The following is an 11,777-nucleotide window of genomic DNA, read 5'->3' as shown; positions in this document are numbered from 1 at the left end:
GATCCAGATACAATGTAGCCTGGACATCATCTAGATATAAACCATACAGATTCATGCAAAGGAGAAAAAAGAAGAAGGAAGTGGGTGAAAGCATGTATTCACATGTATATTACTCCTATTGAAAGTTTTGCTTACTTCGTCGCCATGGCGACGAGCGGAGTGATGTCATGGACGTCAGCCGACGTCCTGACGTCAGCCGCCTCCGATCCAGCCCTTAGCGCTGGCCGGAACTATTTGTTCCGGCTGCGCAGGGCTCAGGCGGCTGGGGGGACCCTCTCTCGCCGCTGCTCGCGGCGGATCGCCGCAGAGCGGCGGCGATCAGGCAGCACACGTGGCTGGCAAAGTGCCGGCTGCGTGTGCTGCACTTTATTTGATCAAAATCGGCCCAGCAGGGCCTGAGCGGCACCCTCTGGCGGTAATGGACGAGCTGAGCTCGTCCATACCGCTAAGGTGGTTAAGTGCTTATTTCACCTCTAAACTGTAGAAATCCCGGGGGTGTTGGTATTAACAAATGTGATTAATGAATTGGGCCTCAGCGTGGTCCTTTACAACGGGGGGTCTCTGTAGCGAGCGGGCGCCGCGCTGGTTGTTATTATACACTACAGTCATTCCCCCAATGTGAAGCTGGCGGGAGATCCATGCGGGGGGCGTGGTTAAACAGCGGAAGTTGGAGGGTATCCGTGCTCTTAGGACACGGTGTATTGGTTTGAGCGACAAAGCGGAAGTGCGTCACAGTGAGGGCACATTGTCCGCCGCCGCCATTGACATGAAGGGCATAGTGCCCTGTGGGTAGCCGCTCTAGCCTCCAATACAGCGGGGATCTCCCACCAGCTTCACATTGGGGGAATGACTGTAGTGTATAATAACAACCAGCGCGGCGCCCGCTCGCTACAGAGGCGCTGCGCTGATAGTGCATAACTTCTAAGGTAAGAGACCCCCCCGTTGTAAAGGACCACGCTGAGGCCCAATTCATTAATCACATTTGTTAATACCAACACCCCCGGGATTTCTACAGTTTAGAGGTGAAATAAGCACTTAATAGGGGAGATAATAACATGGCACCACATTTGTCTATCGAATAGGAGTAATATACATGTGAATACATGCTTTCACCCACTTCCTTCTTCTTTTTTCTCCTTTGCATGAATCTGTATGGTTTATATCTAGATGATGTCCAGGCTACATTGTATCTGGATCTATGCACATGATGTACATGTTTACACTTGCAATCATGTTTATTTAATCATGTTTATTTCATCAGTTTTTTTCATTATCTCCCTTTTAATGGGATAATACTGCGATTTTTACTGTATGTATTTTATTGGACATGTTTATACTGTACGTGGTTTTATTATTTTTTATTTTTTATTTTTTATTCCTTTGTATTTTTATTTGTTTCAGCTGCTCCTTGTCTTGTATTTTCGCCTGAGGAAGCGGGCTTGAGACCCGCGAAACGCGTTGCAAATTGTTTGTTTTGGAGTACAAATTAAATGTTCTTTGCAATTTGATTACAGTGGTTGTGTTTTGAATATTGGGGGAGGCAAGTCCACCCTTGCCCCTCCCCCCCCCCCCCCCCCCCCCGCTTTTACTGATTTTAAACACGGTTCTCCTTTTATCCTGTTGGTGCCTCTGTCTGTTATTACATATTGTTATCCATCTGGTGGATGGGTGTGGACACCCTCCTTTTTCCTACTACAGAGAGCGACTTCTTAACCTGAGTGGGGACAGGTTTAACAACCCCATATGCGCTTATAGTGGTTGCCTGATCCTCGGCAACCCGTGTTTGTGAGTATATCTCTCATTACTTACTATATCACTTCTTATTATCAATAATACACTATTGGGGGCTCCCGTCTCTATTTTTGTCTCCTTACATGGTGGTATATTGTGTTTGGTGCCCTTGGGGGAGGTTCTACCTAGGAAAGACCACCCAGCCACTCAAGGATAGATTTTTTACAACATAAAAGGTCTATAACTAATGGCATGGAAGCACGTCAAATTATTGAACATGTTAATGAGTGTCATGATGGGGGTAACAGAATGTTTACAAGTAGCAGATCTTCTTAAAATGAATGGGGTACAGAGAGGGGAGTCTAGAGATGAGTTATTATTATTATGGAAGGAGGCCTCGTTAATTTAATTAACTAACTCTTTGGGCAGATTGGGCTTTGACAATAGGAACAAAATTTCAGCTTTTTGTAGCTGATAATGTTGATGGCTTTTATCTTTTTGTATTTCTATGTATTATTCCTTACTTTAGGGTTAATGTTTAATGCACTGCCCTTGGAGGGTAGTTCCCTCCCCCCCTCCCAGGTATTTAGTGGGTGTGGACAGGAAGAGGTAAGCCTGGGTGTCCTGAGGAGGCGTAGAAGCACTTGAAACATCTGTTGACACAGGTGGCTATTTAATCCTGTTGTAATATTTATTGTGTTTAAATAAAGCGTCCTTGTATCGAGTGCTGAAATCCGCCTATCTTTATTTGTCACTGTTTTACCTGTGTTGGAAGCCATATTTCTATTGGACTATTTAACAACCCAACGTGTAAAATATCTGTTTCTATGCCTTTAGGCAGAATTTTCAGGTACTTTTATGCACATGAAGACTACTTATGCATTATAATGCAGAGCAGATGGAGACATGGAACTGAGACCTTTACTCGGGGCCTGATGCACTAAAGTACGGTAAAATTACCATGAGCCCACAGCAATGCATGCATTATTGTATAGGGGGTAGAAGAGTGTTAACCTGGGCTCTACCCGAAACTATCCCCCTGGATTGGGAATATGGTAAGCTTCTGGGATGCAATGGAGATACATTTTTTGGAAGGTGATGCAGTACTGTCAGGGAACTTAAAGGGGATAGAAAATCTGGATTGATCTTGCACACACCTCTTGATAAAAACAAGCCTGACAGCAGAGGCGGGACAAGGTCCTCCAGCACCCAAGGCTGAGACAGCAAAGTGCGCCCCTCCATCCCTCCACCCCAGCCATCACACATTGATTGCTATTAGACTAATAGGTGCCCCAGGGCCCCCAACCTCCCCAACACGTTAATCTCTAGTTATCTGGCTTGCAGTCACTGTCATGTATCCCCTTTTCTTATTTCTTTCTGCTTCAAACACAATTGGGAATGACAGCTGAATGAATTGTGCGCCCCCTCCTACACTGCGCCCTGAGGCTGGAGCCTCTCCAGCCTCTGCCTCGGCCCGGCCCTGCCCGACAGTATGGAGGGACTGTTCTCTCTTGTACCAACCAAAAGTTTTCCCCCTCGTCTGGACCAGGCCTCTCTGGTTCAGAAAGTGGGGACTGGATCTTGATAGCAAAATTTGCCATGCGGTGGAATGGTTGCAGTGGGAATAACTCAAGCAGTAGGTACCTCGTCGGCACTCAGTTTCTGCTACTTGCAATTTGCCAGCTATATAAATAACAGATTAAATCACAAAGGTCCAATTTGCTTGGAATTAATGGGTTTTGAGTAGCATTTCTAGGGTATGTAACCTTGCCCTTGCAGCTTAAGGTGCCATGCAGCCTTCTCCTCCAGCCCCAAAGCCCTCCAGGAGATGTGGCGCTCCTGCTCTCAGAAGGAAATAAAATAAATGTTTTTGGGTGGAGTTCTTCTTTCACAGATATGACTTATCTTAGTAGTATTTTCAGGTTTTCATACAGAAAGATGTTCCATATTAGGCCAGGTTGTCACTCTCTTTGGTCTTCTAAATGAGAACATCTTGAGGTCACACTATGCTGCTCATTTAATCTAATTCTAGAACATAAAATATTTTGTTAAATCCCAGATGTGTATCTAGCAACTTGGATCTTCAATCACAATTATTATGTTTTAGAACAAATAGCTGTTTTTTTGTTCTGAACCATTACCACTTACTGGTTGATGGCCCAACAATTCTAGCAGACTGAAATGAACTTAAGAATGAAAAAGTACTATTAGAAAATCAATTATTGTTAGTGGCGTCAAGCATTTAAGCAACAGAGTGCTTTAAGCAATAAAACCTTTCAGCACCGGATAATTGCTCAGTAGTGCATCACTAGGCAAACTGCTGAGATCATGACATATACTGTACCACATTATGAAAGAGTCAGGATCTAATTCTTATATGTCACCGTGGCTCAATTCCTAAACAATGGCCAGCATTGGCCAAAGTGGTAAATTTGAGCAGAGAATTATGTTGACAGTTCAAAACATTCTGCTTAAGTCCTCCAATAAACAGAAATAATCATTATTATGAATTTATACACCACTTATATTTTCTGCAGTGTTTTACAAAATACATGGAAAAATTCATGCAGCTAACTTACCCACAGAAAAGCTTTACTTTTATGTAATCACCATCACAGTCTGAGGATAACTTTCGGGGGACCAACAATCCATCACTGCCTAATTTTTTTACTGTGCCGGATCCAATACTCTGGATTACCAAAGGAGTTACACACTTGGAGCACATTGTGGATTCTGGGAAATTGAAGGACTTTGACACTCTTAAAAAGGAATCTGTACTGCCCGACTTGTACAATAAAGAAACATACCAATCGAGTCACTGTGATCTCCTGGATCCCTCTTTGCCGTTTCCGCCACGATCCTGGCTTTTAATCGCCAGTTTTAGGCAGTATTTACAAACAAAAAACATGGCAGCTAACCAGGAAGTAAGGTTTATTTATATATATATGTATATATATATATATATATATATATATATATATATATATATATATATATATATATATATATATATATATATATATATATATATATATATATATATATGTATATGTATATATATATATATATATATATATATATATATATATATCTATCATGTTACAGTATATACTACAAGTTTTTATTACATAGTGAATTATCTGCACTCTAGTCAGGCATTCTCACAGCTTCTCAGCATGAGCAGCTCCCTTCCCCCTCAGAAAAGCTGAAATTAGGAGCAGAGACCTGTCTGTGACTAATAAACAAAGTGCACACACAGAGCCTGCAGGGGGCATGGAGGGGCCGTGCATAACTTCTCCCTATCTGTAACGATCGGTGTCAGCACGCAGAGAGAATCTGATTATTGGTGATCTGCAGTATCACCAAGAATACAGATATATACCTGATTATTGATGATCTGCAGAATCACTGATAATACAGATATATCACTAACCTCTGGACACCTATATAGTGTGAGTGTTTGGTGCAACAGTAATAACTTTGAGTGAGGACCACCCGAGGAGCAGGTGGTCCTTGGCAGTATGAGAAATACCTCCCTTTGGAAGTGCAGAGATCTTGCAGCAGCCTGAGACATCCAAGGGGGCGGAGTCCCAGGCTGAATAGCAAGAAGACCCGGTGACTAGTGACCCCTGGAAGATGGGCGTCACAAGCAGGAGAATAACACAAATGATAATACAGTTCCCTAGTCTTGGGTGCGAGGTCCGTGGTCTCAGCACCCTGGAACTAGTCTTGAGTATAACAAAGATAATACAAGTAATCTGGCTCAGTGTGAATTCCCAGGTCCTCCTGGTTCAAACACACTGTAGGATCTGACTGCAATGGCAGACAACCAGCAACTGACAAGCAAGCTGTATATATAGTTGCAGGACTCTGCCGCCCCGCCCGAGCCACTCAGCCAATCAGGAGTCTAGCAGGAATCAGCTGATCGTCCAGATCAGCTGATACCTCTGCTGCTGGTATAAAGGTCCTGACTTCTGGCACGCGCGTAGCTCTCCATCCATCTGTGTGAACTAACAGACCCAGCCACACCAGACGCACTCCGCCGCGTGCAAACCGCCACGTCGGACGCAGAAACAGCCGCCTTACCGCCAGTACATGCGGCGGCTTTTCCGCGATCCCTCACACTATCACAGCAGAAGCAGTGCATTCCTCTCTGAGTCAACAAAGCTTGACAAAGAAAAGAAGATTAGATATATTACAGAGACAGTGCAACTAGAAAAGGCTGCAGTGATCCAGAGCATGTTAGAAAAGGTATAGGGACTTATAGGATAGAAGAAATAAGGCTGAAAATTTTGTTAGAGTCTCTTTAAGCACTCATGCATACCAGGTACAATTTGGCTCCAGCCCTATATGACTGCAGGCTTTGGACATGGGACTACTGCTGAGGAATATAGCCCTGGATAAGTTACTTTCCAGGATCCATCAAAAACCCTCCTTTTGACTGAGCCTCATATTACTACCTTCAAGCATCTCTGGGTAGACCTCCTACTGTATGACGAGAAGTGGGAGGATGCCTGGATAAAGCCCTTTCAGTACCTAGTGGCTGCTAGAGACAGGCTGATACAGTATGTAGTAAATTATTCAGCATCTCCACTTTCACTGTCATTTTCCTGGTTTCAGCATCAGAAACGTTTCCTATATTTATACTGTATATTGTTGTGTATTTGTATTCAGCCCCATCCTTCCAGTGATGCTTAGCCTAGGTTGTTTAGCTATGCTGAATTCTTCTCTCAGAGCATTCTGGGAGTTCACGCATTATGTTCTCCAAAGCAAACATTCCTCAGAGCAGCACCTGAGAGGACTAAAGATTATGTCACCTGTGATACATTTCAGAATGTTTTTTTTTGCTACAGTTCCTCTTGAACATGCTAGTATGTGTTTAGGATGTGGGAGGAAACCCAACCCAAGTTCCAAAAAGAAACCCACACAAGCACAGGATGAACATACAAATTCCAAGAAAATAATTTCCCAGCCAAGGCTCAAATCTGGGATTCTAGTGCTGTAAGATAAGAGTGCTAGCCCCCTATCCAGCTTACTCAGCAACTGTTTTTTTTCCCCAAATTGACCTTGCTATAGGTCACTGCTTCCTTATCTAGCAGGCTGAATAATATACAGCCTTACCACTTTAGCAATGCAGAGGGTTGTCACTATTGAGGTTTTGCTTAAGTTCGGAAAGCTAGTCACACATGCAGTAACTGCAGACACGCCAATCCCTCCCATGCCATGTCTCTGTCTAGACCAATTCATGCCACTCTCACTCAGGCCATACCACCTCCCAGCCCCATGGTCATATCATCTCCCAGCCTCTTTACCAATACTGACCACACATATGTCAGAGAAGTAAGGAAGAAAGTAGTTTAAGAGACTCAGAGCCGAGTCATACTGACGTTTTTTTATTTACCTGGGGCTTCTTCCAGCCCCATAAGCATGGACGTGTCCCTCGCCGTCCTCCCGCAGTCCTCCATTCAGCCGCAGTCAACCCCTGGTACGCTGCTCAGTTGGGCTCGGACTGACTGAGTGACGTCAGCGGGGGGCCTTCTGCGCATGCACAGAAGGCCACCACTGACATCACTGAGCCGCCTACTGGAGAAGATTGCAGCTTAACGGAGGCGCTAAGGAGGACGGCGAGGGACACATCCATGCTTATGGGGCTGGAGGAAGCCCTGGGTAAGTAAAAAATGGCAGTATGACTCATCTCTGAGTCTCTTTAAGGCCCAATCTAATTCTTCTTTGCTCCTAGGTTTTCTCCTTGGTTATACTTCAACTTAACCAGCCGGGCGGTATGGACGAGCTCAGCTCGTCCATCACCGCCGGAGGCTGCCGCTCAGGCCATGCTGGGCCGATTTTGATTAAATAAAAAGCAGCACACGCAGCCGGCACTTTGCCAGCCGCGTGTGCTACCTTATCGCCGCCGCAGTGCGGCGATCCGCCGCGTGCAGCGGCGAAAGAGGGTCCCCCCGGCCGCCCGAGTCCAGTGTAGCCGGAAAAACCAGTTCCGGCCAGCGCTAAGGGCTGGATCGGAGGCGGCTGACGTCAGGAAGTCGGCTGATGTCCATGACGTCACTCCGCTCGTCGCCATGGCGACGAGGTAAGCAAAACAAGGAAGGCCGCTCACTGCGGTCTTCCTTGTTAATTCTGATTGCCGGAGGCGATCAGAAGAACGCATCCGGAGCGCCCTCTAGTGGGCTTTCATGCAGCCAACTTTCAGTTGGCTGCATGAAATAGTTTGTTTTTAAACTATTTCATTAAAAAACCCTCCCGCAGCCACCCTGGCGATCTTAATAGAACGCCAGGGTGGTTAATAAATAAAATGCATTTTCAGCTACCAGCAGGCAAGGTAAGCAACCAACAAGCAAGAAAATATTCAGAATAGTTTTCAAAGTATTTTTTTACCTATTTCTTGGAACTTTTTTCAATTGCAGAGTGCTGAAAAAGTTAATTAAGAAGAAGATGAGAAATTATCTCCTAGGAGGAAACTTTAGAGACAAAGCAGATTGGATCAAGCCCTTAATAAGAAGGCAGGATTCATTGGAGAAGGCAGGATTCATTGAGAATGCTCTGATACTGGGAAAGATCAAGGGCAAAAAGAGGAGGGGACAGCAGAGAATGAGATGGCTAGATTGTTTCATGGAAGCAACAAGCAAAAAGTGAATTGGATCAGGCCCACAGTCAAACTGTAGATTCTAATTATATCATCAATTTTTATTTTTTTTACGGTAATTAACAGTCATTTATGTTTAATTGCTGTTAAGGTGATAGTTGCTTAAATCTACCAATAATGTTAGTGTATCCTTAGACTTCTCCCCTTTTTTATGGGTTGCCAATCCATAGGCTTCATTGAAAAAGCTTAAGAAAAAAAACAGGATTACGACCTGGTAATTCTATTTTTGACAACCCTCCAGGACAGTGACATTGAGATTTGGGCTCCGCCCCCCAGAAACAGGAAACACCCAGCGTGAGCTCTATAAATCTGTTCCCAGGTATCCACACCTCAGTTGTGCCCAAGACCTGAACCTAGTCATACTGGATACCCTAATACTTTCTTGCCCACATCAAAATATATGATGCTTAACGGGTGGGAACTAAGGACTGTCCTGGAGGGTTGTCAAAAATAGAATTACCAGGTCGTAATCCTGGTTTTTTCGTCCAACCCTCCAGGACAGTGACATTGAGATGATAAACAAGGAATCACCCACCTTAGGGCGGGACCACAGCCTGTAGAACTTTCCTCCCGAAGGACTGTTCTCCTGCTGTCATCAGATCTAGACGGTAATGTCTGACGAACGTGTTGACACTCCTCCATGTTGCTGCCCGGCAGATCTCCGATGCCGATGCCCCAGCTCTATAGGCCCAGGAGGTTGCCATAGCTCTAGTAGAGTGTGCTGTGATCTCTTTAGGTGACTCCAACTGCCTCAATTTGTAAGCTTCCTCAATACAAACCTTGAGCCATCTTGCTATCGAAGCTTTGGTCATTTTTTTCTCCCACTTTATTTCCAGTGAAATTAACAAATAACCTGTCTGTTTTCCTGAGTTGCTTCACTCTTTTTAAGTATATTAGTAAGCACCTCCTTACATCCAGCTTGTGCCACTGCTTCTCTTTTGGATGAACTGCTTTATTGCAGAAGGTAGGCAATATTATCTCTTGCCCCCTATTAGACACTGATGATACTTTTGGTAAAAAATCAGTTACCGTCTTCAATATCACTCGGTCTTCAAATATAGAACAGAATTGTTCATCACTGCTTAGTGCCTCTAATTCGCTTACTCTTCTTGCAGAGGTAATAGCTACTAAGAATATGGTTTTAATTGTAAGATTCCTTAACGAAATTTCTTCTAGAGGTTCGAATGGCTCTTCCATAAGTACATTGAGAACTAAAGATAGGTCCCACCTAGGACATGATTTCTTAACTATTGGCCTTGATCTTTCTACTGATTTCATAAATCTGATCACCAGGGGATCTAAGGCTAATTTCTTATCAACGAAAACAGAAATTGCTGCTACTTGTACCTTAATTGTACTTAAGGCCAAACCCCTCTCAATTCCATCTTGCAGGAACTCCAGAATTGTCGGTAATTTATTGTCTTTAACTTTATTTCTCTTTTTCCAGTCTAAAAAAGTCTTCCAATACTTAGAATAGATCGATCTGGTTACTTTCTTTCTGCTATTCAGAACCGTCTTGATCACTCTGTCTGACAAGCCCTTGGACTTCAGAACATCCCTTTCAGAAACCATGCTTTTAGATGCAGATTTGGAACATGTACCCATCTGTGTTCCTCTTGATCTAAAAGTAATTCCTCCTGAGGGAGGAGTAAAGGATCTTTTTTCAGCATTTTTAGTAACAACGGGTACCATGATCGTTTTGGCCAATCTGGTGCCATTAATATCAGAGTCATTCTGGACAGTTTCAACTTCTGTAATACAAGAGGAATCAAGGGGATTGGTGGAAAGGCATATGCTTTGCTGAAGATCCAATCTTGGGCCAACGCATCTATTGCACATGCTCCCTTCGGATCTAGAGAGAAAAACCTTCTGCATTGAGAGTTCGTCTGATTGGCAAAAAGGTCTATTTCGGGCCACCCCCATCTGGCCGTTATCATTCTGAATACTTCCGGGTTGAGCCTCAGCTCGGAATTTGACAGTCTTTGTCTGCTTAGAAGGTCGGCCATTCGTTTTAATGTCCCTTTCAGATGGACTGCTGTTAACGATAGCAGATTCAGCTCTGCCCAATCTAAGATCTTCAGTGACACTTCTAGGAGTTTTCTGGACCTTGTCCCTCCTTGTTTGTTCAGATAGGCTACTACTGTTATGTTGTCTGAACGAACCTGAAGATGATGCCCCTTTAGACACTCTGATGCTTGTAATAGGGCCATATGAACTGCCTTCATTTCTCTGAAGTTGGATGACTCTCCCCTTACTGGGTCTGTCCATGACCCTTGCAGGTATAGTCCGTCCACATGGGCTCCCCAACCCATCAAACTTGCGTCTGTTATAATCTTTGTTGGAGGAGACCGCCATAGTCTTCCTAACTGAAGATTTTTTATATCCATCCACCAAGACAGTGATTCCTTTACCCAGGTTGGTATTGATAACACGCTTTCTAAATCGCCCTGATTTCTGTTCCAGTTTTCCAGTAGCCAGTTCTGGAGAACTCTTACGTGAGCCATTGCCCAATCTACCGCTGGTGCTGTTGAGGTTAGAAGACCCACTATACTCATGCACTGCCGTACTGAGATGGCGTCTGCCTCTAGAAGTCTGACTATTGTCGACTGCACTTTTGTCATCTTGTCCTCTGGCAAGAACAGTCTTTGAAGGGGTGAATTTATTATAAACCCCAAAAATTTGATCACCTGGGATGGATCCAGATGTGACTTTTGGTAATTTACTAACCAACCCAGGGTTTCTAACTGACCTAACACCCTCTTCAGATCTCTTTGAAGCAGTACCGCATTGTCTGCTAGAACTAATAGGTCGTCCAGATAAGGGATTATTATAATGTTCTGTAGATAAAGATTTCCTACCACCTCTGCCATTACTTTCGTAAACACTCTTGGTGCTGAAGATATTCCGAAAGGAAGGCACGAGAATTGATAATGCAGCACTCCACCGTCTCCTTGTACACTGAATCTTAGGTACTTTTGAGACTCCCTTCTGATTGGGATGTGCCAATAAGCGTCTGTCAGATCTATGTTCACCATAAACACGTCTGCATTCAGTAAGTTCCACATCGTATACACAGTTTCCATTCTGAACTTTTCGTATACAATAAAGGGGTTTAGTGGTTTTAAGTTCAGAATCATTCTGAATTTTCCGGTTGGCTTTTTGATCAGAAAAATTCGAGAATAGAACCCTCGGTTTCTTTCCTGAGGTGGTACCTCTTTTATGACATTTCTGTCCATCATGTCTCTTAGTAATTCCTGTAATGCCATCCTGGCTTCTCTGTCTTTCGGCATTAAAGTCTTTACAAACCTCACCGGGGGCTTTTTTATGAATCTTATCTTGTACCCGTCTTTTATTAGGTCTAAAATGAATTGATTCAAGGTTATCT

This window comes from Hyperolius riggenbachi, chromosome 3, assembly GCF_040937935.1.
Source record: "Hyperolius riggenbachi isolate aHypRig1 chromosome 3, aHypRig1.pri, whole genome shotgun sequence".
Taxonomy (NCBI): domain Eukaryota; kingdom Metazoa; phylum Chordata; class Amphibia; order Anura; family Hyperoliidae; genus Hyperolius; species Hyperolius riggenbachi.
This window is presented reverse-complemented; position numbering follows the sequence as displayed.